Source organism: Clavelina lepadiformis, chromosome 6 (genome assembly GCF_947623445.1).
Source record: "Clavelina lepadiformis chromosome 6, kaClaLepa1.1, whole genome shotgun sequence".
Lineage (NCBI taxonomy): Eukaryota > Metazoa > Chordata > Ascidiacea > Aplousobranchia > Clavelinidae > Clavelina > Clavelina lepadiformis.
In genome coordinates this window covers 6260988-6283293 of record NC_135245.1, presented here as the reverse complement: position 1 = coordinate 6283293, position 22306 = coordinate 6260988, and the positions used below count along the sequence as shown (strand labels likewise).

Below are 22306 nucleotides of genomic sequence, written 5' to 3'. Positions count from 1 at the left end.
TACATTTAAACAAAACTTTAAAAAGAAACTTCGATTGATTGGCATTAATATATGATCTAAAAGGTTTCTGTAGATTTTCGAATGAGCCTTCGATAGCTCAGTTGGTAGAGCGGTGGACTGTAGTGGAAATATCAGTCGGAAATCCATAGGTCACTGGTTCGAATCCGGTTCGAAGGATTTCTTGTCAAGCTACATATTTCGACAGCTTCTCAATAACATAAAAGAGTATCTCAATTTCAACAATATAAAAGGTTGTCTCGTCGGTCTCATGGTGTAGCGGTTAGCTCTCACCACTTTGAATCCTGCGATCCGAGTTCAAATCTCGGTGAGACCTGTTTCTTTTTGTTATTTGATAAAATATGTAACCAAACAATTCTGGGAAACTTTTTCGTTTCTAAAGCTCAATAATTGTAAGCAGAAGTTGAAAAATATTTTTTCAAATTTGCAAATTTTGTGGTATTAAATGAATTGCTTTAAAGAGGCTCTGACACTTTGAAATTCTTAGAACCTTACATTTAACCAATACTTTGAAAAGAAACTTCGATTGAGTGGCATTAATATATGATGTAAAAGCTTTCTGTAGGTATCCGAATGTACCTTCGATAGCTCAGTTGGTAGAGCGGTGGACTGTATTGGAAATATCAGTCAGAAATCCTTAGGTCACTGGTTCGAATCCGGTTCGAAAGATTTTTTGTCAAGCTACATATGTTAACAGCCTTTAAATAACATAAAACAGTATCTCAAATTGTACTGTATAAAATGTTGTCTCGTCGGTCTCATGGTGTAACGGTTAGCACTCAGGACTCTGAATCCTGCGATCCGAGTTCAAATCTCGGTGAGACCTGTTCCTTTTTGTTATTTAATGAAATGTGTAACCAAACAACTCTGGGAAACTTTTTCGTTTCTAAAACTCAACCATCGTAAGCAGAAGTTGAAACCTTTTTTGAAATCTACAAAATTGTGTGGTATTAAATGAATTGCTTTGAAGAGGCTCTGACATTTTTAAATTCTAAGAACCTTGCATTTAATCAATACTTTGAAAAGAAACTTCGATTGTGTGGCATAAAAATATGATTTAAAAACAATCTGTAGTTATGCGAATGTGCCTTCGATAGCTCAGTTGGTAGAGCGGTGGACTGTAGTGGAAATATCAGTCAGAAATCCATAGTTTACTGGTTTGAATCCGGTTCGAAGGATGTAAAAGAAGCTACATATTTTGACAGCTTCTTAATAACATAAAGGAGTATGTCAATTTCAACAATATAAATTGTTGTCTTGTCGGTCTCATGGTGTAACGGTTAGCACTCAGGACTCTGAATCCTGCGATCCGAGTTCAAATCTCGGTGAGACCTGTTCCTTTTTGTTGTTTAATGAAATGTGTAACCAAATAGATCTGGGAAACTTTTTCGTTTCTAAAACTCAACCATCGTAAACAGAAGTTGAAACCATTTTTGAAATTTGCAAAATTTTGTGGTATTAAATGAATTGCTTTGAAAAAGCCCTGAGAATTTTAAATTCTCAGAACCTTACATTTAACCAAAAATTTGAAAAGAAACTTCGATTGAGTGGCATTAAAATATGCTTTAAAAGCTTTCTGTAGATTTTCGAATGTGCCTTCGATAGCTCAGTTGGTAGAGCGGTGGACTGTAGTGGAAATATCAGTCGGAAATCCATAGGTCACTGGTGCGAATCCGGTTCGAAGGATTTTATGTCAAGCTACATATGTTGACAGCCTCTAAATAACATAAAAGAGTATCTCAATTTCAACAATATAAAATGTTGTTTCGTCGGTCTCATGGTGTAACGGTTAGCACTCACCACTTTGAATCCAGCGATCCGAGTTCAAATCTCGGTTAAACCTTTTTCTTTTTGTTATTTAATAAAATGTGTATCCAAACAATTCTGGGAAACACTTTGGTTTCTAAAGCTCAACCATCGTAAGCAGAAGTTGAAACTTTTTTTTCAAATTTGCAAATTTTGTGGTATTAAATGAATTGCCTTAAAGAGGCTCTGACACTTTTAAATTCTTAGAACCTTACATTTAACCAAAACTTTGAAAAGAAACTTCGATTGAGTGGCATTAATATATCATGTAAAAGCTTTCTGTAGGTTTGCGAATATGCCTTCGATAGCTCAGTTGGTAGAGCGGTGGACTGTAGTGGAAATATCAGTAAGAAATCCATAGGTCAATGATTCGAATCCGGTTTGAAGGATTTTTTGTCAAGCTACATATTTTGACAGCTTCTTAATAACATAAAAGAGTAACTCAATTTCAACAATATAAAATGTTGTCTCGTCGGTCTCATGGTGTAACGGTCGTAACGGTGTAACGGTCTCATGGTGTAACGGTGTAACTTTAATAACATAAAAAAATTTCAACAATATAAAATGTTGTTTTGTCGGTCTCATGGTGTAACGGTTAGCACTCAGGACTCTGAATCCTGCGATCCGAGTTCAAATCTAAGTGAGACCTGTTTCATTTTGTTATTTAATGAAATGTGTAACCAAACAACTCTGGGAAACTTTTTCGTTTCTAAAGCTCAACCTTCGTAAGCAGAAGTTGAAACCTTTTTTCAAATTTGCAAAATTTTGTGGTATTAAATAAATTGCTTTAATGAGGGTCTGACAATATTAAATTCTTAGAACCTTACATTTAACCAAAACTTTGAAAAGAAACTTCGATTGATTGGCATTAATATATGATGTAAAAGCTTTCTTTAGGTTTGCGAATGTGCCTTCGATAGTTCAGTTTGTAGAGCGGTGGACTGTAGTGGAAATATCAGTCAGAAATCCATAGTTTACTGGTTCGAATCCGTTTCGAAGGATGTAAAAGAAGCTACATACTTTGACAGCTTCTTAATAACATAAAAGAGTAACTCAATTTCAACAATATAAAATGTTGTCTCGTCGGTCTCATGGTGTAACGGTTAGCACTCACCACTTTGAATCCAGCGATCAGTCAGGACTCTGAATCCTGCGATCCGAGTTCAAATCTCGGTGAGACCTGTTCCTTTTTGTTATTTAATGAAATGTGTAACCAAACAAGTCTGGGAAACTTTTTCGTTTCTAAAACTCAACCATCGTAAGCAGAAGTTGAAACCATTTTTGAAATCTACAAAATTGTGTGGTATTAAATGAATTGATTTGAAGAGGCTCTGACATTTTTAAATTCTTAGAACCTTGCATTTAATCAATACTTTGAAAAGAAACTTCGATTGAGTGGCATAAAAATATGATTTAAAAACAATCTGTAGTTATGCGAATGTGCCTTCGATAGCTCAGTTGGTAGAGCGGTGGACTGTAGTGGAAATATCAGTCAGAAATCCATAGTTTACTGGTTCGAATCCGGTGCGAAGGATGTAAAAGAAGCTACATATTTTGACAGCTTCTTAATAACATAAAAGAGTAACTCAATTTCAACAATATAAAATGTTGTCTCGTCGGTCTCATGGTGTAAAGGTTAGCACTCAGGACTCTGAATCCTGCGATCCGAGTTCAAATCTCGGTGAGACCTGTTCCATTTCGTTGTTTAATGAAATGTGTAACCAAATAGATCTGGGAAACTTTTTCGTTTCTAAAACTCAACCATCGTAAGCAGAAGTTGAAACCTTTTTTTTAATTTGCAAATTTTGTGGTATTAAATGAATTGCTTTAAAGAGACTCTGACACTTTTAAATTCTTAGAACCTTACATTTAAACAAAACTTTAAAAAGAAACTTCGATTGATTGGCATTAATATATGATCTAAAAGGTTTCTGTAGATTTTCGAATGAGCCTTCGATAGCTCAGTTGGTAGAGCGGTGGACTGTAGTGGAAATATCAGTCGGAAATCCATAGGTCACTGGTTCGAATCCGGTTCGAAGGATTTCTTGTCAAGCTACATATTTTGACAGCTTCTAAATAACATAAAAGATTATCTCAATTTCAACAATATAAAAGGTTGTCTCGTCGGTCTCATGGTGTAACGGTTAGCTCTCACCACTTTGAATCCTGCGATCCGAGTTCAAATCTCGGTGAGACCTGTTTCTTTTTGTTATTTGATAAAATATGTAACCAAACAATTCTGGGAAAATTTTTCGTTTCTAAAGCTCAATAATTGTAAGCAGAAGTTGAAAAATATTTTTTCAAATTTGCAAATTTTGTGGTATTAAATGAATTGCTTTAAAGAGGCTCTGACACTTTGAAATTCTTAGAACCTTACATTTAACCAATAATTTGAAAAGAAACTTCGATTGAGTGGCATTAATATATGATGTAACAGCTTTCTGTAGGTATCCGAATGTACCTTCGATAGCTCTGTTGGTAGAGCGGTGGACTGTATTGGAAATATCAGTCAGAAATCCATAGGTCACTGGTTCGAATCCGGTTCGAAAGATTTTTTGTCAAGCTAAATATGTTAACAGCCTCTAAATAACATAAAACAGTATCTCAAATTGTACTGTATAAAATGTTGTCTCGTCGGTCTCATGGTGTAACGGTTAGCACTCAGGACTCTGAATCCTGCGATCCGAGTTCAAATCTCGGTGAGACCTGTTCCTTTTTGTTATTTAATGAAATGTGTAACCAAACAAGTCTGGGAAACTTTTTCGTTTCTAAAACTCAACCATCGTAAGCAGAAGTTGAAAACTTTTTTGAAATCTACAAAATTGTGTGGTATTAAATGAATTGCTTTGAAGAGGCTCTGACATTTTTTATTCTAAGAACCTTGCATTTAATCAATACTTTGAAAAGAAACTTCGATTGTGTGGCATAAAAATATGATTTAAAAACAATCTGTAGTTATGCGAATGTGCCTTCGATAGCTCAGTTGGTAGAGCGGTGGACTGTAGTGGAAATATCAGTCAGAAATCCATAGTTTACTGGTTTGAATCCGGTTCGAAGGATGTAAAAGAAGCTACATATTTTGACAGCTTCTTAATAACATAAAAGAGTATGTCAATTTCAACAATATAAATTGTTGTCTTGTCGGTCTCATGGTGTAACGGTTAGCACTCAGGACTCTGAATCCTGCGATCCGAGTTCAAATCTCGGTGAGACCTGTTCCTTTTTGTTGTTTAATGAAATGTGTAACCAAATAGATCTGGGAAACTTTTTCGTTTCTAAAACTCAACCATCGTAAACAGAAGTTGAAACCATTTTTGAAATTTGCAAAATTTTGTGGTATTAAATGAATTGCTTTGAAAAAGCCCTGACAATTTTAAATTCTCAGAACCTTACATTTAACCAAAACTTTTAAAAGAAACTTCGATTGAGTGGCATAAAAATATGATTTAAAAGCTTTCTGTAGATTTTCGAATGTGCCTTCGATAGCTCAGTTGGTAGAGCGGTGGACTGTAGTGGAAATATCAGTCGGAAATCCATAGGTCACTGGTGCGAATCCGGTTCGAAGGATTTTATGTCAAGCTACATATTTTGACAGCTTCTAAATAACATAAAAGAGTATCTCAATTTCAACAATATAAAATGTTGTTTCGTCGGTCTCATGGTGTAACGGTTAGCACTCACCACTTTGAATCCTGCGATCCGAGTTCAAATCTCGGTTAGACCTTTTTCTTTTTGTTATTTAATAAAATGTGTATCCAAACAATTCTGGGAAACACTTTGGTTTCTAAAGCTCAACCATCGTAAGCAGAAGTTGAAACTTTTTTTTCAAATTTGCAAATTTTGTGGTATTAAATGAATTGCCTTAAAGAGGCTCTGACACTTTTAAATTCTAAGAACCTTACATTTAACCAAAACTTTGAAAAGAAACTTCGATTGAGTGGCATTAATATATCATGTAAAAGCTTTCTGTAGGTTTGCGAATATGCCTTCGATAGCTCAGTTGGTAGAGCGGTGGACTGTAGTGGAAATATCAGTAAGAAATCCATAGGTCAATGATTCGAATCCGGTTTGAAGGATTTTATGTCAAGCTACATATTTTGACAGCTTCTTAATAACATAAAAGAGTATGTGAATTTCAACAATATAAAATGTTGTTTTGTTGGTCTCATGGTGTAACGGTTAGCACTCAGGACTCTGAATCCTGCGATCCGAGTTCAAATCTAAGTGAGACCTGTTTCATTTTGTTATTTAATGAAATGTGTAACCAAACAACTCCGGGAAACTTTTTCGTTTCTAAAGCTCAACCATCGTAAGCAGAAGTTGAAACCTTTTTTCAAATTTGCAAAATTTTGTAGTATTAAATAAATTGCTTTAATGAGGGTCTGACAATATTAAATTCTTAGAACCTTACATTTAACCAAAACTTTGAAAAGAAACTTCGATTGATTGGCATTAATATATGATGTAAAAGCTTTCTGTAGGTTTGCGAATGTGCCTTCGATAGTTCAGTTTGTAGAGCGGTGGACTGTAGTGGAAATATCAGTCAGAAGTCCATAGTTTACTGGTTCGAATCCGTTTCGAAGGATGTAAAAGAAGCTACATACTTTGACAGCTTCTTAATAACATAAAAGAGTAACTCAATTTCAACAATATAAAATGTTGTCTCGTCGGTCTCATGGTGTAACGGTTAGCACTCAGGACTCTGAATCCTGCGATCCGAGTTCAAATCTCGGTGAGACCTGTTCCTTTTTGTTATTTAATGAAATGTGTAACCAAACAAGTCTGGGAAACTTTTTCGTTTCTAAAACTCAACCATCGTAAGCAGAAGTTGAAACCATTTTTGAAATCTACAAAATTGTGTGGTATTAAATGAATTGATTTGAAGAGGCTCTGACATTTTTAAATTCTTAGAACCTTGCATTTAATCAATACTTTGAAAAGAAACTTCGATTGAGTGGCATAAAAATATGATTTAAAAACAATCTGTAGTTATGCGAATGTGCCTTCGATAGCTCAGTTGGTAGAGCGGTGGACTGTAGTGGAAATATCAGTCAGAAATCCATAGTTTACTGGTTCGAATCCGGTGCGAAGGATTTAAAAGAAGCTACATATTTTGACAGCTTCTTAATAACATAAAAGAGTAACTCAATTTCAACAATATAAAATGTTGTCTCGTCGGTCTCATGGTGTAAAGGTTAGCACTCAGGACTCTGAATCCTGCGATCCGAGTTCAAATCTCGGTCAGACCTGTTCCATTTCGTTGTTTAATGAAATGTGTAACCAAATAGATCTGGGAAACTTTTTCGTTTCTAAAACTCAACCATCGTAAGCAGAAGTTGAAACCTTTTTTTTAATTTGCAAATTTTGTGGTATTAAATGAATTGCTTTAAAGAGACTCTGACACTTTTAAATTCTTAGAACCTTACATTTAAACAAAACTTTAAAAAGAAACTTCGATTGATTGGCATTAATATATGATCTAAAAGGTTTCTGTAGATTTTCGAATGAGCCTTCGATAGCTCAGTTGGTAGAGCGGTGGACTGTAGTGGAAATATCAGTCGGAAATCCATAGGTCACTGGTTCGAATCCGGTTCGAAGGATTTCTTGTCAAGCTACATATTTTGACAGCTTCTAAATAACATAAAAGAGTATCACAATTTCAACAATATAAAAGGTTGTCTCGTCGGTCTCATGGTGTAACGGTTAGCTCTCACCACTTTGAATCCTGCGATCCGAGTTCAAATCTCGGTGAGACCTGTTTCTTTTTGTTATTTGATAAAATATGTAACCAAACAATTCTGGGAAATTTTTTCGTTTCTAAAGCTCAATAATTGTAAGCAGAAGTTGAAAAATATTTTTTCAAATTTGCAAATTTTGTGGTATTAAATGAATTGCTTTAAAGAGGCTCTGACACTTTGAAATTCTTAGAACCTTACATTTAACCAATACTTTGAAAAGAAACTTCGATTGAGTGGCATTAATATATGATGTAAAAGCTTTCTGTAGGTATCATAAATGTACCTTCGATAGCTCTGTTGGTAGAGCGGTGGACTGTATTGGAAATATCAGTCAGAAATCCATAGGTCACTGGTTCGAATCCGGTTCGAAAGATTTTTTGTCAAGCTACATATGTTAACAGCCTCTAAATAACATAAAACAGTATCTCAAATTGTACTGTATAAAATGTTGTCTCGTCGGTCTCATGGTGTAACGGTTAGCACTCAGGACTCTGAATCCTGCGATCCGAGTTCAAATCTCGGTGAGACCTGTTCCTTTTTGTTATTTAATGAAATGTGTAATCAAACAACTCTGGGAAACTTTTTCGTTTCTAAAACTCAACCATCGTAAACAGAAGTTGAAACCTTTTTTGAAATCTACAAAATTGTGTGGTATTAAATGAATTGCTTTGAAGAGGCTCTGACATTTTTAATTTCTAAGAACCTTGCATTTAATCAATACTTTGAAAAGAAACTTCGATTGTGTGGCATAAAAATATGATTTAAAAACAATCTGTAGTTATGCGAATGTGCCTTCGATAGCTCAGTTGGTAGAGCGGTGGACTGTAGTGGAAATATCAGTCAGAAATCCATAGTTTACTGGTTTGAATCCGGTTCGAAGGATGTAAAAGAAGCTACATATTTTGTCAGCTTCTTAATAACATAAAAGAGTATGTCAATTTCAACAATATAAATTGTTGTCTTGTCGGTCTCATGGTGTAACGGTTAGCACTCAGGACTCTGAATCCTGCGATCCGAGATCAAATCTCGGTGAGACCTGTTCCTTTTTGTTGTTTAATGAAATGTGTAACCAAATAGATCTGGGAAACTTTTTCGTTTCTAAAACTCAACCATCGTAAACAGAAGTTGAAACCATTTTTGAAATTTGCAAAATTTTGTGGTATTAAATGAATTGCTTTGAAAAAGCCCTGACAATTTTAAATTCTCAGAACCTTACATTTAACCAAAAATTTTAAAAGAAACTTCGATTGAGTGGCATTAAAATATGCTTTAAAAGCTTTCTGTAGATTTTCGAATGTGCCTTCGATAGCTCAGTTGGTAGAGCGGTGGACTGTAGTGGAAATATCAGTCGGAAATCCATAGGTCACTGGTGCGAATCCGGTTCGAAGGATTTTATGTCAAGCTACATATTTTGACAGCTTCTAAATAACATAAAAGAGTATCTCAATTTCAACAATATAAAATGTTGTCTCGTCGGTCTCATGGTGTAACGGTTAGCACTCAGGACTCTGAATCCTGCGATCCGAGTTCAAATCTCGGTGAGACCTGTTCCTTTTTGTTATTTAATGAAATGTGTAACCAAACAACTCTGGGAAACTTTTTCGTTTCTAAAACTCAACCATCGTAAGCAGAAGTTGAAACCTTTTTTCAAATTTGCAAAATTTTGTGATATTAAATAAATTGCTTTAATGAGGGTCTGACAATATTAAATTCTTAGAACCTTACATTTAACCAAAACTTTGAAAAGAAACTTCGATTGATTGGCATTAATATATGATGTAAAAGCTTTCTGTAGGTTTGCGAATGTGCCTTCGATAGCTCTGTTTGTAGAGCGGTGGACTGTAGTGGGAATATCAGTCAGAAATCCATAGTTTACTGGTTCAAATCCGTTTCGAAGGATGTAAAAGAAGCTACATACTTTGACAGCTTCTTAATAACATAAAAGAGTAACTCAATTTCAACAATATAAAATGTTGTCTCGTCGGTCTCATGGTGTAACGGTTAGCACTCAGGACTCTGAATCCTGCGATCCGAGTTCAAATCTCGGTGAGACCTGTTCCTTTTTGTTATTTAATGAAATGTGTAACCAAACAAGTCTGGGAAACTTTTTCGTTTCTAAAACTCAACCATCGTAAGCAGAAGTTGAAACCTTTTTTGAAATCTACAAAATTGTGTGGTATTAAATGAATTGATTTGAAGAGGCTCTGACATTTTTAAATTCTTAGAACCTTGCATTTAATCAATACTTTGAAAAGAAACTTCGATTGAGTGGCATAAAAATATGATTTAAAAACAATCTGTAGTTATGCGAATGTGCCTTCGATAGCTCAGTTGGTAGAGCGGTGGACTGTAGTGGAAATATCAGTCAGAAATCCATAGTTTACTGGTTCGAATCCGGTGCGAAGGATGTAAAAGAAGCAACATATTTTGACAGCTTCTTAATAACATAAAAGAGTAACTCAATTTCAACAATATAAAATGTTGTCTCGTCGGTCTCATGGTGTAACGGTTAGCACTCAGGACTCTGAATCCTGCGATCCGAGTTCAAATCTCGGTCAGACCTGTTCCATTTCGTTGTTTAATGAAATGTGTAACCAAATAGATCTGGGAAACTTTTTCGTTTCTAAAACTCAACCATCGTAAGCAGAAGTTGAAACCTTTTTTTTAATTTGCAAATTTTGTGGTATTAAATGAATTGCTTTAAAGAGACTCTGACACTTTTAAATTCTTAGAACCTTACATTTAAACAAAACTTTAAAAAGAAACTTCGATTGATTGGCATTAATATATGATTTAAAAGGTTTCTGTAGATTTTCGAATGAGCCTTCGATAGCTCAGTTGGTAGAGCGGTGGACTGTAGTGGAAATATCAGTCGGAAATCCATAGGTCACTGGTTCGAATCCGGTTCGAAGGATTTTTTGTCAAGCTACATATGTTGACAGCTTCTTAATAACATAAAAGAGTATTTCAATTTCAACAATATAAAATGTTGTCTTGTCGGTCTCATGGTGTAACGGTTAGCACTCAGGACTCTGAATCCTGCGATCCGAATTCAAAGCTCGGTGAGAACTGTTCCTTTTTGTTGTTTAATGAAATGTGTAACCAAACAACTCTGGGAAACTTTTTCGTTTCTAAAACTCAACCATCGTAAACAGAAGTTGAAACCATTTTTGAAATTTGCAAAATTTTGTGGTATTAAATGAATTGCTTTGAAAAAGCCCTGACAATTTTAAATTCTCAGAACCTTACATTTAACCAAAAATTTGAAAAGAAACTTCGATTGAGTGGCATTAAAATATGCTTTAAAAGCTTTCTGTAGATTTCGAATGTGCCTTCGATAGCTCAGTTGGTAGAGCGGTGGACTGTAGTGGAAATATCAGTCGGAAATCCATAGGTCACTGGTGCGAATCCGGTTCGAAGGATTTTATGTCAAGCTACATATTTTGACAGCTTCTAAATAACATAAAAGAGTATCTCAATTTCAACAATATAAAATGTTGTCTCGTCGGTCTCATGGTGTAACGGTTAGCACTCACCACTTTGAATCCTGCGATCCGAGTTCAAATCTCGGTGAGACCTGTTTCTTTTTGTTATTTGATAAAATATGTAACCAAACAATTCAGGGAAACTTTTTCGTTTCTAAAGCTCAATAATTGTAAGCAGAAGTTGAAAAGTTTTTTTCAAATTTGCAAATTTTGTGGTATTAAATGAATTGCTTTAAAGAGGGTCTGACACTTTGAAATTCTTAGAACCTTACATTTAACCAATACTTTGAAAAGAAACTTCGATTGAGTGGCATTAATATATGATGTAAAAGCTTTCTGTAGGTATCCGAATGTATCTTCGATAGCTCAGTTGGTAGAGCGGTGGACTGTATTGGAAATATCAGTCAGAAATCCATAGGTCACTGGTTCGAATCCGGTTCGAAAGATTTTTTGTCAAGCTACATATGTTGACAGCCTCTAAATAACATAAAACTGTATCTCAAATTGTACTGTATAAAAGGTTGTCTCGTCGGTCTCATGGTGTAACGGTTAGCACTCAGGACTCTGAATCCTGCGATCCGAGTTCAAATCTCGGTGAGACCTGTTCCTTTTTGTTATTTAATGAAATGTGTAACCAAACAACTCTGGGAAACTTTTTCGTTTCTAAAACTCAACCATCGTAAGCAGAAGTTGAAACCTTTTTTGAAATCTACAAAATTGTGTGGTATTAAATGAATTGATTTGAAGAGGCTCTAATATTTTTAAATTCTTAGAACCTTGCATTTAATCAATACTTTGAAAAGAAACTTCGATTGTGTGGCATAAAAATATGATTTAAAAACAATCTGTAGTTATGCGAATGTGCCTTCGATAGCTCAGTTGGTAGAGCGGTGAACTGTAGTGGAAATATCAGTCAGAAATCCATAGTTTACTGGTTTGAATCCGGTTCGAAGGATGTAAAAGAAGCTACATATTTTGACAGCTTCTTAATAACATAAAAGAGTATGTCAATTTCAACAATATAAAATGTTGTCTTGTCGGTCTCATGGTGTAACGGTTAGCACTCAGGACTCTGAATCCTGCGATCCGAGTTCAAATCTCGGTGAGACCTGTTCCTTTTTGTTGTTTAATGAAATGTGTAACCAAACAACTCTGGGAAACTTTTTCGTTTCTAAAGCTCAACCATCGTAAACAGAAGTTGAAACCATTTTTGAAATTTGCAAAATTTTGTGGTAATAAATGAATTGCTTTGAAAAAGCCCTGACAATTTTAAATTCTCAGAACCTTACATTTAACCAAAAATTTGAAAAGAAACTTCGATTGAGTGGCATTAAAATATGCTTTAAAAGCTTTCTGTAGATTTTCGAATGTGCCTTCGATAGCTCAGTTGGTAGAGCGGTGGACTGTAGTGGAAATATCAGTCGGAAATCCATAGGTCACTGGTGCAAATCAGGTTCGAAGGATTTTATGTCAAGCTACATATTTTGACAGCTTCTAAATAACATAAAAGAGTAACTCAATTTCAACAATATAAAATGTTGTCTCGTCGGTCTCATGGTGTAACGGTTAGCACTCACCACTTTGAATCCTGCGATCCGAGTTCAAACCTCGGTTAGACCTTTTTCTTTTTGTTATTTAATAAAATGTGTATCCAAACAATTCTGGGAAACACTTTGGTTTCTAAAGCTCAACAATCGTAAACAGAAGTTGAAACTTTTTTTTCAAATTTGCAAATTTTGTGGTATTAAATGAATTGCTTTAAAGAGGCTCTGACACTTTTAAATTCTTAGAACCTTACATTTAACCAAAAATTTTAAAAGAAACTTCGATTGAGTGGCATTAAAATATGCTTTAAAAGCTTTCTGTAGATTTCGAATGTGCCTTCGATAGCTCAGTTGGTAGAGCGGTGGACTGTAGTGGAAATATCAGTCGGAAATCCATAGGTCACTGGTGCGAATCCGGTTCGAAGGATTTTATGTCAAGCTACATATTTTGACAGCTTCTAAATAACATAAAAGAGTATCTCAATTTCAACAATATAAAATGTTGTCTCGTCGGTCTCATGGTGTAACGGTTAGCACTCACCACTTTGAATCCTGCGATCCGAGTTCAAATCTCGGTGAGACCTGTTTCTTTTTGTTATTTGATAAAATATGTAACCAAACAATTCAGGGAAACTTTTTCGTTTCTAAAGCTCAATAATTGTAAGCAGAAGTTGAAAAGTTTTTTTCAAATTTGCAAATTTTGTGGTATTAAATGAATTGCTTTAAAGAGGGTCTGACACTTTGAAATTCTTAGAACCTTACATTTAACCAATACTTTGAAAAGAAACTTCGATTGAGTGGCATTAATATATGATGTAAAAGCTTTCTGTAGGTATCCGAATGTATCTTCGATAGCTCAGTTGGTAGAGCGGTGGACTGTATTGGAAATATCAGTCAGAAATCCATAGGTCACTGGTTCGAATCCGGTTCGAAAGATTTTTTGTCAAGCTACATATGTTGACAGCCTCTAAATAACATAAAACTGTATCTCAAATTGTACTATATAAAAGGTTGTCTCGTCGGTCTCATGGTGTAACGGTTAGCACTCAGGACTCTGAATCCTGCGATCCGAGTTCAAATCTCGGTGAGACCTGTTCCTTTTTGTTATTTAATGAAATGTGTAACCAAACAACTCTGGGAAACTTTTTCGTTTCTAAAACTCAACCATCGTAAGCAGAAGTTGAAACCTTTTTTGAAATCTACAAAATTGTGTGGTATTAAATGAATTGATTTGAAGAGGCTCTAATATTTTTAAATTCTTAGAACCTTGCATTTAATCAATACTTTGAAAAGAAACTTCGATTGTGTGGCATAAAAATATGATTTAAAAACAATCTGTAGTTATGCGAATGTGCCTTCGATAGCTCAGTTGGTAGAGCGGTGAACTGTAGTGGAAATATCAGTCAGAAATCCATAGTTTACTGGTTTGAATCCGGTTCGAAGGATGTAAAAGAAGCTACATATTTTGACAGCTTCTTAATAACATAAAAGAGTATGTCAATTTCAACAATATAAAATGTTGTCTTGTCGGTCTCATGGTGTAACGGTTAGCACTCAGGACTCTGAATCCTGCGATCCGAGTTCAAATCTCGGTGAGACCTGTTCCTTTTTGTTGTTTAATGAAATGTGTAACCAAACAAGTCTGGGAAACTTTTTCGTTTCTAAAGCTCAACCATCGTAAACAGAAGTTGAAACCATTTTTGAAATTTGCAAAATTTTGTGGTAATAAATGAATTGCTTTGAAAAAGCCCTGACAATTTTAAATTCTCAGAACCTTACATTTAACCAAAAATTTGAAAAGAAACTTCGATTGAGTGGCATTAAAATATGCTTTAAAAGCTTTCTGTAGATTTTCGAATGTGCCTTCGATAGCTCAGTTGGTAGAGCGGTGGACTGTAGTGGAAATATCAGTCGGAAATCCATAGGTCACTGGTGCAAATCAGGTTCGAAGGATTTTATGTCAAGCTACATATTTTGACAGCTTCTAAATAACATAAAAGAGTAACTCAATTTCAACAATATAAAATGTTGTCTCGTCGGTCTCATGGTGTAACGGTTAGCACTCACCACTTTGAATCCTGCGATCCGAGTTCAAACCTCGGTTAGACCTTTTTCTTTTTGTTATTTAATAAAATGTGTATCCAAACAATTCTGGGAAACACTTTGGTTTCTAAAGCTCAACAATCGTAAGCAGAAGTTGAAACTTTTTTTTCAAATTTGCAAAATTTTGTGGTATTAAATGAATTGCTTTAAAGAGGCTCTGACACTTTTAAATTCTTAGAACCTTACATTTAACCAATACTTTGAAAAGAAACTTCGATTGAGTGGCATTAATATATTATGTAAAAGCTTTCTGTAGGTTTGCGAATATGCCTTCGATAGCTCAGTTGGTAGAGCGGTGGACTGTAGTGGAAATATCAGTAAGAAATCCATAGGTCAATGATTCGAATCCGGTTTGAAGGATTTTTTGTCCAGCTACATATTTTGACAGCTTCTTAATAACATAAAAGAGTATGTTAATTTCAACAATATAAAATGTTGTTTTGTCGGTCTCATGGTGTAACGGTTAGCACTCAGGACTCTGAATCCTGCGATCCGAGTTCAAATCTCGGTGAGACCTGTTCCTTTTTGTTGTTTAATGAAATGTGTAACCAAATAGATCTGGGAAACTTTTTCGTTTCTAAAACTCAACCATCGTAAACAGAAGTTGAAACCTTTTTTTTAATTTGCAAATTTTGTGGTATTAAATGAACTGCTTTGAAGAGGCTCTGACACTTTTAAATTCTTAGAACCTTACATTTAACCAATACTTTGAAAAAAAACTACGATTGAGTGGCATTAAAATATGATTTAAAAACAATCTGTAGTTATGCGAATGTGCCTTCGACAGCTCAGTTGGTAGAGCGGTGGACTGTAGTGGGAATATCAGTCAGAAATCCATAGGTCACTGGTTCGAATCTGGTTCGAAGGATATACGGTATAACAAGCTATATATTTTGACAGCTTCTAAATAATATAAAAGAGTATGTCAATTTCAATAATATAAAAGGTTATCTTGTCGGTCTCATGGTGTAACGGTTAGCACTCAGGACTTTGAACCCTTCGATCCGAGTTCAAATCTCGGTGAGACCTGTTCCTTTTTGTTATTTAATGAAATGTGTAACCAAACAACTCTGGGAAACTTTTTCGTTTCTAAAACTCAACCATCGTAAGCAGAAGTTGAAACCATTTTTGAAATTTGCAAAATTTTGTGGTATTAAATGAATTGCTTTAAAGAAGCCCTGACACTTTTAAATTCTCAGAACCTTACATTTAACCAAAACTTTGAAAAGAAACTTCGATTGAGTGGCATTAAAATATTGTTTATAAGCTTTCTGTAGGTTTGCGAATGTGCCTTCGATAGCTCAGTTGGTAGAGCGGTGGACTGTAGTGGAAATATCAGTCAGAAATCCATAGGTCACTGGTCGAATCCGTTTCGAAAGATTTTTTGTCAAGCTACATATTTTGACAGCTTCTAAATAACATAAAAGAGTATGTGAATTTCAACAATATAAAAAGTTGTCTCGTCGGTCTCATGGTGTAACGGTTAGCACTCAGGACTTTGAATCCTGCGATCCGAGTTCAAATCTCGGTGAGACCTGTTTCTTTTTGTTATTTAATACAACGTGTAACCAAACAATTCTGGGAAACTTTTTCGTTTCTAAAGCTCAACCATCGTAAGCAGAAGTTGAAACCTTTTTTTTTCAAATTTTTAAATTTTGTGGTATTAAATGAATTGCTTTAAAGAGGCTCTGACACTTTTAAATTCTTAGAACCTTACATTTAACCAATACTTTGAAAAGAAACTTCGATTGAGTGGCATTAATATATGATTTAAAAGCTTTCTGTAGGTATCGGAATGTACCTTCGATAGCTCAGTTGGTAGAGCGGTGGACTGTATTGGAAATATCAGTCAGAAATCCATAGGTCACTGGTTCGAATCCGGTTCGAAAGATTTTTTGTCAAGCTACATATGTTGACAGCCTCTAAATAACATAAAAGTATATCTCAAATTGTACTATATAAAATGTTGTCTCGTCGGTCTCATGGTGTAACGGTTAGCACTCAGGACTTTGAATCCTGCGATCCGAGTTCAAATCTCGGTGAGACCTGTTTGTTTTTGTTATTTAATAAAATATGTAACCAAACAATTCTGAGAAACTATTTCGTTTCTAAAGCTCAACCATCGTAAGCAGAAGTTGAAACCTTTTTTTTCAAATTTGCAAATTTTGTGGTATTAAATGAACTGCTTTGAAGAGGCTCTGACGTTTATAAATTCTTAGAACCTTACATTTAACCAATACTTTGAAAAAAAACTACGATTGAGTGGCATTAAAATATGATTTAAAAACAATCTGTAGTTATGCAAATGTGCCTTCGACAGCTCAGTTGGTATAGCGGTGGACTGTAGTGGGAATATCAGTCAGAAATCCATAGGTCACTGGTTCGAATCAGGTTGGAAGGATATACGGTATAACAAGCTATATATTTTGACAGCATCTATATAATATAAAAGAGTATGTCAATTTCAATAATATAAAAGGTTGTCTTGTCGGTCTCATGGTGTAACGGTTAGCACTCAGGACTTTGAACCCTGCGATCCGAGTTCAAATCTCGGTGAGACCTGTTTCCATTTTGTTATTTAATAAAACGTGTAACCAAACAAGTCTGGGAAACTTTTTCGTTTCTAAAGCTCAACCATCGTAAGCAGAAGTTGAAACCTTTTTTGAAATTTGCAAAATTTTGTGGTATTAAATGAATTGCTTTAAAGAGGCTCTGACACTTTTAAATTCTTAGAACCTTACATTTAACCAATACTTTGAAAAGAAACTTTGATTGAGTGGCATTAATATATTATGTAAAAGGTTTCTGTAGGTTTGCGAATGTACCTTCGATAGTTCAATTGGTAACGTAAGCAGAAGTTGAAACTTTTTTTGAAATTTGCAAAATTTTGTATTATTAAATGAATTGCTTTGAAGAGGCTCTGACATTTTTAAATTCTTAGAACCTTACATTTAACCAATACTTTGAAAAAAAACTACGATTGAGTGGCATTAAAATATGATTTAAAAACAATCTGTAGTTATGCGAATGTGCCTTCGACAGCTCAGTTGGTAGAGCGGTGGACTGTAGTGGAAATATCAGTCAAAAATACATAGTTTACTGGTTCGAATCCGGTTCGAAGGATGTTTTGTCAAGCTACATATTTTGACAGCTTCTTAATAACATAAAAGAGTAAGTCAATTTCAACAATATAAAAGGTTGTCTTGTCGGTCTCATGGTGTAACGGTTAGCACTCAGGACACTGAATCCTGCGAATCGAGTTCAAATCTCGGTGAGACCTGATCCATTTTGTTGTTTAATGAAATGTGTAACCAAACAAGTCTGGGAAACTTTTTCATTTCTAAAACTCAACCATCGTAAGCAGAAGTTGAAACCTTTTTGAAATTTGCAAAATTTTGTGGTATTAAATAAATTGCTTTAAAGAAGCTCTGATAATATTAAATTCTTAGAACCTTACATTTAACCAAAACTTTGAAAAGAAACTTCGATTGATTGGCATTAATATATGATGTAAAAGCTTTCTGTAGTTTTGCGAATGTGCCTTCGATAGCTCAGTTGGTAGAGCGGTGGACTGTAGTTGAAATATCAGTCAGAAATCCATAGGTCACTGGTTCGAATCCGGTTAGAAGGATATACAGAATAACAAGTTACATATGTTTACAGCTTCTAAATAACATAAAACAGTATCTCAAATTGTACTATATAAAAGGTTGTCTCGTCGGTCTCATGGTGTAACGGTTAGCACTCAGGACTCTGAATCCTGCGATTCGAGTTCAAATGTCGGTGAGACCTGTATCATTTTGTTTTTTAATGAAATGTATAACCAAACAACTCTGGGAAACATTTTCGTTTCTAAAACTCAACCATCGTAAGCAGAAGTTGAAAACTTTTTTGAAATTTGCAAAATTTTGTGGTATTAAGTAAATTGCTTTAAAGAGTCTCTGACAATATTAAATTCTTAGAACCTTACATTTAACCAAAACTTTGAAAAGAAACTTCGATTGAGTGGCATTAAAATATCACTTAAAAACAACCTGTAGTTTTTCGCATGTGCCTTCGATAGCTCAGTTGGTAGAGCGGTGGACTGTAGTGGGAATATCAGTCAGAAATCTTTAGGTCACTGGTTCGAGTCCGGTTCGAAGGATATACGGTATAACTAGCTATATATTTTGACAGCTTCTAAATAACATAAAAGAGTATGTCAATTTCAACATTATAAAAGGTTGTCTCGTCGGTCTCATGGTGTAACGTTTAGCACTCAGTACTCTGAATCCTGCGATCCGAGTTCAAATCTCGGTGAGACCTGTTCCTTTTTGTTATTTAATAAAATGTGTATCCAAACAATTCTGGGAAACACTTTGGTTTCTAAAACTCAACCATCGTAAGCAGAAGTTGAAACCTTTTTTGAAATTTGCAAAATTTTGTGGTATTAAATAAATTGCTCCAAAGAGGCTCTGACAATATTAAATTCTTAGAACCTTACATTTAACCAAAACTTTGAAAATAAACTTGAATTGAGTGGCATTAATATATGCTTTAAAAGGTTTCTGTAGATTTGCGAATGTGCCTTCGATAGCTCAGTTGGTAGAGCGGTGGACTGTAGTGGAAATATCAGTCAGAAATCCATAGGTCACTGGTTTGAATCCGGTTCGAAGGATTTTTTGTCAAGCAACATATTTTGACAGCTTCTAAATAACATAAAAGAGTATCTCAATTTCAACAATATAAAAAGTTGTCTCGTCGGTCTCATGGTGTAACGGTTAGCACTCAGGACTCTGAATCCTGCGATCCGAGTTCAAATCTCGGTGAGACCTGTTTCTTTTTGTTATTTAATAAAATGTGTAACCAAACAATTCTGGGAAACTTTTTTGTTTCTAAAACTCAACCATCGTAAGCAGAAGTTGAAACCTTTTTTTTCAAATTTGCAAATTTTGTGATATTAAATGAATTGCTTTAAAGAGGCTCTGACAGTTTGGAATTTTGAGAACCTTACATTTAACCAATACTTTGAAAAGAAACTTCGATTGAGTGGCATTAAAATATGCTTTAAAAGCTTTCTGTAGATTTTTGAATGTGCCTTCGATAGCTCAGTTGGTAGAGCGGTGAACTGTAGTGGAAATATCAGTCGGAAATCCATAGGTCACTGTTTCGAATCCGGTTCGAAGGATTTTTTGTCAAGCTACATATTTTGACAGCTTCTAAATAACATAAAAGAGTATCTCAATTTCAACAATATAAAAGGTTGTCTCGTCGGTCTCTTGGTGTAACGGTTAGCACTCAGGACTTTGAATCCTGCGATCCGAGTTCAAATCTCGGTGAGACCTTTTTCTTTTTGTTATTTAATATAATGTGTAACCAAACAATTCTGGGAAACTTTTTCGTTTCTAAAGCTCAACCATCGTAAGCAGAAGTTGAAACCTTTTTTTCAAATTTGCAAATTTTGTGGTATTAAATGAATTGCTTTAAAGAGGCTCTGACACTTTTAAATTCTTAGAACCTTACATTTAACCAATACTTTGAAAAGAAACTTCGATTGAGTGGCATTAATATATCATGTAAAAGCTTTCTGTAGGTATGCGAATGTACCTTCGATAGCTCAGTTGGTAGAGCGGTGGACTGTAGTGAAATAAATCAGTCAGAAATCCATAGGTCACTGGTTCGAATCCGGTTCGAAGGATTTTATGTCAAGCTACATATTTTGACAGCTTCTTAAAAACATAAAAGAGAATGTCAATTTCAACAATATAAAAGGTTGTCTCGTCGGTCTCATGGTGTAACGGTTAGCACTCAGGACTCTGAATCCTGCCTTTCGAGTTCAAATATCGGTGAGACCTGTTCCTTTTTGTCATTTAATGAAATGTGTAAATAAACAACTCTGGGACACTTTTTCGTTTCTAAAACTCAACCATCGTAAGCAGAAGTTGAAACCTTTTTTGAAATTTGCAAAATTTAGTGGTATTAAATGAATTGCTTTGAAGAGGCTCTGACATTTTTAAATTCTTAGAACCTTGCATTTAATCAATACTTTGAAAAAAACTTCGATTGAGTGGCATAAAAATATGATTTAAAAACAATCTGTGGTTATGCGAATGTGCCTTCGATAGCTCAGTTGGTAGAGCGGTGGACTGTAGTGGAAATATCAGTCAGAAATCCATAGTTTACTGGTTCGAATCCGGTTCGAAAGATGTAAAAGAAGCTACATACTTTGACAGCTTCTTAATAACATAAAAGAGTAACTCAATTTCAACAATATAAAATGTTGTCTCGTCGGTCTCATGGTGTAACGGTTAGCACTCAGGACTCTGAATCCTGCGATCCGAGTTCAAATCTCGGTGAGATCTGTTCCATTTCGTTGTTTAATGAAATGTGTAACCAAACAACTCAGGGAAACTTTTTCGTTTCTAAAACTCAACCATCGTAAGCAGAAGTTGAAACCTTTTTTTTTAATTTGCAAAATTTTGTGGTATTAAATGAATTGCTTTAAAGAGACTCTGACACTTTTAAATTCTTAGAACCTTACATTTAACCAAAACTTTGAAAAGAAACTTCGATTGATTGGCATTAATATATGATGTAAAAGGTTTCTGTAGATTTGCGAATGTGCCTTCGATAGCTCAGTTGGTAGAGCGGTGGACTGTAGTGGAAATATCAGTCAGAAATCCATAGGTCACTGGTTCGAATCAGGTTCGAAGGATTTTTTGTCAAGCTACATATGTTGACAGCTTCTTAATAACGTAAAAGCGTATGTCAATTTCAACAATATAAAATGTTGTCTTGTCGGTCTCATGGTGTAACGGTTAGCACTCAGGACTCTGAATCCTGCGATCCGAGTTCAAATGTCGGTGAGACCTGTTCCATTTTGTTGTTTAATGAAATGTGTAACCAAACAACTCTGTGAAACTTTTTTGTTTCTAAAACTCAACCATCGTAAGCAGAAGTTGAAACCTTTTTTGAAATTTGCAAAATTTTATGGTATCAAATAAATTGCTTTAAAGAGGCTCTGACAATATTAAATTCTTAGAACCTTACATTTAACCAAAACTTTGAAAATAAACTTCGATTGAGTGGCATTAAAATATCGTTTAAAAGGTTTCTGTAGATTTGCGAATGTGCCTTCGATAGCTCAGTTGGTAGAGCGGTGGACTGTAGTGGAAATATCAGTCAGAAATCCATAGGTCACTGGTTCGAATCCGGTTCGAAGGATATTTTTGTCAAGTTACATATTTTGACAGCTTCTAAATAACATAAAAGAGTATGTGAATTTCAACAATATAAAAAGTTGTCTCGTCGGTCTCATGGTGTAACGGTTAGCACTCAGGACTTTGAATCCTGCGATCCGAGTTCAAATCTCGGTGAGACCTGTTTCTTTTTGTTATTTAATGCAACGTGTAACCAAACAATTCTGGGAAACTTTTTCGTTTCTAAAGCTCAACCATCGTAAGCAGAAGTTGAAACCATTTTTGAAATTTGCAAAATTTTGTGGTATTAAATGAATTGCTTTAAAGAGGCTCTGACACTTTTAAATTCTTAGAACCTTACATTTAACCAATACTTTGAAAAGAAACTTCGATTGAGTGGCATTAATATATTATGTAAAAGCTTTCTGTAGGTT

At 34.9% G+C, this 22306-nt stretch overlaps 40 non-coding genes across 40 annotated transcripts; all 40 read left to right on the top strand.

Annotated features, from left to right (window-relative positions):
• The first annotated feature begins 86 nt into the window (after positions 1 to 86).
• Positions 87 to 177, top strand: Trnay-gua (transfer RNA tyrosine (anticodon GUA)). The gene is given in 2 exon segments: positions 87 to 123; positions 142 to 177. It is a non-coding gene; the product is annotated as a tRNA-Tyr (tRNA).
• A 595-nt stretch (positions 178 to 772) lies between these two features.
• Positions 773 to 844, top strand: Trnaq-cug (transfer RNA glutamine (anticodon CUG)). The gene has a single exon. It is a non-coding gene; the product is annotated as a tRNA-Gln (tRNA).
• Positions 845 to 1280: 436 nt separating this feature from the next.
• Trnaq-cug (transfer RNA glutamine (anticodon CUG)) lies at positions 1281 to 1352 on the top strand. The gene has a single exon. It is a non-coding gene; the product is annotated as a tRNA-Gln (tRNA).
• A 261-nt stretch (positions 1353 to 1613) lies between these two features.
• Trnay-gua (transfer RNA tyrosine (anticodon GUA)) lies at positions 1614 to 1704 on the top strand. The gene is given in 2 exon segments: positions 1614 to 1650; positions 1669 to 1704. It is a non-coding gene; the product is annotated as a tRNA-Tyr (tRNA).
• Positions 1705 to 3442: 1738 nt separating this feature from the next.
• Trnaq-cug (transfer RNA glutamine (anticodon CUG)) lies at positions 3443 to 3514 on the top strand. Its single transcript has one exon. It is a non-coding gene; the product is annotated as a tRNA-Gln (tRNA).
• Positions 3515 to 3774: 260 nt separating this feature from the next.
• Trnay-gua (transfer RNA tyrosine (anticodon GUA)) lies at positions 3775 to 3865 on the top strand. The gene is given in 2 exon segments: positions 3775 to 3811; positions 3830 to 3865. It is a non-coding gene; the product is annotated as a tRNA-Tyr (tRNA).
• Positions 3866 to 4460: 595 nt separating this feature from the next.
• Trnaq-cug (transfer RNA glutamine (anticodon CUG)) lies at positions 4461 to 4532 on the top strand. The gene has a single exon. It is a non-coding gene; the product is annotated as a tRNA-Gln (tRNA).
• Positions 4533 to 4967: 435 nt separating this feature from the next.
• Positions 4968 to 5039, top strand: Trnaq-cug (transfer RNA glutamine (anticodon CUG)). The gene has a single exon. It is a non-coding gene; the product is annotated as a tRNA-Gln (tRNA).
• A 261-nt stretch (positions 5040 to 5300) lies between these two features.
• Positions 5301 to 5391, top strand: Trnay-gua (transfer RNA tyrosine (anticodon GUA)). The gene is given in 2 exon segments: positions 5301 to 5337; positions 5356 to 5391. It is a non-coding gene; the product is annotated as a tRNA-Tyr (tRNA).
• A 1102-nt stretch (positions 5392 to 6493) lies between these two features.
• Positions 6494 to 6565, top strand: Trnaq-cug (transfer RNA glutamine (anticodon CUG)). Its single transcript has one exon. It is a non-coding gene; the product is annotated as a tRNA-Gln (tRNA).
• Positions 6566 to 7001: 436 nt separating this feature from the next.
• On the top strand, positions 7002 to 7073 carry Trnaq-cug (transfer RNA glutamine (anticodon CUG)). Its single transcript has one exon. It is a non-coding gene; the product is annotated as a tRNA-Gln (tRNA).
• Positions 7074 to 7333: 260 nt separating this feature from the next.
• Positions 7334 to 7424, top strand: Trnay-gua (transfer RNA tyrosine (anticodon GUA)). The gene is given in 2 exon segments: positions 7334 to 7370; positions 7389 to 7424. It is a non-coding gene; the product is annotated as a tRNA-Tyr (tRNA).
• Positions 7425 to 8020: 596 nt separating this feature from the next.
• Trnaq-cug (transfer RNA glutamine (anticodon CUG)) lies at positions 8021 to 8092 on the top strand. The gene has a single exon. It is a non-coding gene; the product is annotated as a tRNA-Gln (tRNA).
• Positions 8093 to 8528: 436 nt separating this feature from the next.
• Trnaq-cug (transfer RNA glutamine (anticodon CUG)) lies at positions 8529 to 8600 on the top strand. The gene has a single exon. It is a non-coding gene; the product is annotated as a tRNA-Gln (tRNA).
• A 261-nt stretch (positions 8601 to 8861) lies between these two features.
• On the top strand, positions 8862 to 8952 carry Trnay-gua (transfer RNA tyrosine (anticodon GUA)). The gene is given in 2 exon segments: positions 8862 to 8898; positions 8917 to 8952. It is a non-coding gene; the product is annotated as a tRNA-Tyr (tRNA).
• An 85-nt stretch (positions 8953 to 9037) lies between these two features.
• Trnaq-cug (transfer RNA glutamine (anticodon CUG)) lies at positions 9038 to 9109 on the top strand. The gene has a single exon. It is a non-coding gene; the product is annotated as a tRNA-Gln (tRNA).
• A 436-nt stretch (positions 9110 to 9545) lies between these two features.
• Trnaq-cug (transfer RNA glutamine (anticodon CUG)) lies at positions 9546 to 9617 on the top strand. The gene has a single exon. It is a non-coding gene; the product is annotated as a tRNA-Gln (tRNA).
• Positions 9618 to 10053: 436 nt separating this feature from the next.
• Trnaq-cug (transfer RNA glutamine (anticodon CUG)) lies at positions 10054 to 10125 on the top strand. The gene has a single exon. It is a non-coding gene; the product is annotated as a tRNA-Gln (tRNA).
• A 260-nt stretch (positions 10126 to 10385) lies between these two features.
• Trnay-gua (transfer RNA tyrosine (anticodon GUA)) lies at positions 10386 to 10476 on the top strand. The gene is given in 2 exon segments: positions 10386 to 10422; positions 10441 to 10476. It is a non-coding gene; the product is annotated as a tRNA-Tyr (tRNA).
• A 417-nt stretch (positions 10477 to 10893) lies between these two features.
• Positions 10894 to 10984, top strand: Trnay-gua (transfer RNA tyrosine (anticodon GUA)). The gene is given in 2 exon segments: positions 10894 to 10930; positions 10949 to 10984. It is a non-coding gene; the product is annotated as a tRNA-Tyr (tRNA).
• Positions 10985 to 11578: 594 nt separating this feature from the next.
• Trnaq-cug (transfer RNA glutamine (anticodon CUG)) lies at positions 11579 to 11650 on the top strand. Its single transcript has one exon. It is a non-coding gene; the product is annotated as a tRNA-Gln (tRNA).
• Positions 11651 to 12086: 436 nt separating this feature from the next.
• On the top strand, positions 12087 to 12158 carry Trnaq-cug (transfer RNA glutamine (anticodon CUG)). Its single transcript has one exon. It is a non-coding gene; the product is annotated as a tRNA-Gln (tRNA).
• A 769-nt stretch (positions 12159 to 12927) lies between these two features.
• On the top strand, positions 12928 to 13018 carry Trnay-gua (transfer RNA tyrosine (anticodon GUA)). Its single transcript is given in 2 exon segments — positions 12928 to 12964; positions 12983 to 13018. It is a non-coding gene; the product is annotated as a tRNA-Tyr (tRNA).
• A 594-nt stretch (positions 13019 to 13612) lies between these two features.
• On the top strand, positions 13613 to 13684 carry Trnaq-cug (transfer RNA glutamine (anticodon CUG)). Its single transcript has one exon. It is a non-coding gene; the product is annotated as a tRNA-Gln (tRNA).
• A 436-nt stretch (positions 13685 to 14120) lies between these two features.
• Positions 14121 to 14192, top strand: Trnaq-cug (transfer RNA glutamine (anticodon CUG)). Its single transcript has one exon. It is a non-coding gene; the product is annotated as a tRNA-Gln (tRNA).
• A 947-nt stretch (positions 14193 to 15139) lies between these two features.
• On the top strand, positions 15140 to 15211 carry Trnaq-cug (transfer RNA glutamine (anticodon CUG)). The gene has a single exon. It is a non-coding gene; the product is annotated as a tRNA-Gln (tRNA).
• Positions 15212 to 16159: 948 nt separating this feature from the next.
• Trnaq-uug (transfer RNA glutamine (anticodon UUG)) lies at positions 16160 to 16231 on the top strand. Its single transcript has one exon. It is a non-coding gene; the product is annotated as a tRNA-Gln (tRNA).
• A 263-nt stretch (positions 16232 to 16494) lies between these two features.
• Trnay-gua (transfer RNA tyrosine (anticodon GUA)) lies at positions 16495 to 16585 on the top strand. Its single transcript is given in 2 exon segments — positions 16495 to 16531; positions 16550 to 16585. It is a non-coding gene; the product is annotated as a tRNA-Tyr (tRNA).
• Positions 16586 to 16670: 85 nt separating this feature from the next.
• Trnaq-uug (transfer RNA glutamine (anticodon UUG)) lies at positions 16671 to 16742 on the top strand. Its single transcript has one exon. It is a non-coding gene; the product is annotated as a tRNA-Gln (tRNA).
• A 442-nt stretch (positions 16743 to 17184) lies between these two features.
• Positions 17185 to 17256, top strand: Trnaq-uug (transfer RNA glutamine (anticodon UUG)). Its single transcript has one exon. It is a non-coding gene; the product is annotated as a tRNA-Gln (tRNA).
• A 978-nt stretch (positions 17257 to 18234) lies between these two features.
• On the top strand, positions 18235 to 18325 carry Trnay-gua (transfer RNA tyrosine (anticodon GUA)). Its single transcript is given in 2 exon segments — positions 18235 to 18271; positions 18290 to 18325. It is a non-coding gene; the product is annotated as a tRNA-Tyr (tRNA).
• A 935-nt stretch (positions 18326 to 19260) lies between these two features.
• Positions 19261 to 19351, top strand: Trnay-gua (transfer RNA tyrosine (anticodon GUA)). Its single transcript is given in 2 exon segments — positions 19261 to 19297; positions 19316 to 19351. It is a non-coding gene; the product is annotated as a tRNA-Tyr (tRNA).
• Positions 19352 to 19436: 85 nt separating this feature from the next.
• Trnaq-cug (transfer RNA glutamine (anticodon CUG)) lies at positions 19437 to 19508 on the top strand. Its single transcript has one exon. It is a non-coding gene; the product is annotated as a tRNA-Gln (tRNA).
• A 438-nt stretch (positions 19509 to 19946) lies between these two features.
• On the top strand, positions 19947 to 20018 carry Trnaq-uug (transfer RNA glutamine (anticodon UUG)). The gene has a single exon. It is a non-coding gene; the product is annotated as a tRNA-Gln (tRNA).
• Positions 20019 to 20279: 261 nt separating this feature from the next.
• Trnay-gua (transfer RNA tyrosine (anticodon GUA)) lies at positions 20280 to 20371 on the top strand. Its single transcript is given in 2 exon segments — positions 20280 to 20316; positions 20336 to 20371. It is a non-coding gene; the product is annotated as a tRNA-Tyr (tRNA).
• Positions 20372 to 20963: 592 nt separating this feature from the next.
• On the top strand, positions 20964 to 21035 carry Trnaq-cug (transfer RNA glutamine (anticodon CUG)). Its single transcript has one exon. It is a non-coding gene; the product is annotated as a tRNA-Gln (tRNA).
• Positions 21036 to 21297: 262 nt separating this feature from the next.
• Trnay-gua (transfer RNA tyrosine (anticodon GUA)) lies at positions 21298 to 21388 on the top strand. Its single transcript is given in 2 exon segments — positions 21298 to 21334; positions 21353 to 21388. It is a non-coding gene; the product is annotated as a tRNA-Tyr (tRNA).
• Positions 21389 to 21473: 85 nt separating this feature from the next.
• Trnaq-cug (transfer RNA glutamine (anticodon CUG)) lies at positions 21474 to 21545 on the top strand. The gene has a single exon. It is a non-coding gene; the product is annotated as a tRNA-Gln (tRNA).
• Positions 21546 to 21806: 261 nt separating this feature from the next.
• Positions 21807 to 21897, top strand: Trnay-gua (transfer RNA tyrosine (anticodon GUA)). Its single transcript is given in 2 exon segments — positions 21807 to 21843; positions 21862 to 21897. It is a non-coding gene; the product is annotated as a tRNA-Tyr (tRNA).
• An 86-nt stretch (positions 21898 to 21983) lies between these two features.
• Positions 21984 to 22055, top strand: Trnaq-uug (transfer RNA glutamine (anticodon UUG)). Its single transcript has one exon. It is a non-coding gene; the product is annotated as a tRNA-Gln (tRNA).
• Positions 22056 to 22306: the final 251 nt, after the last annotated feature.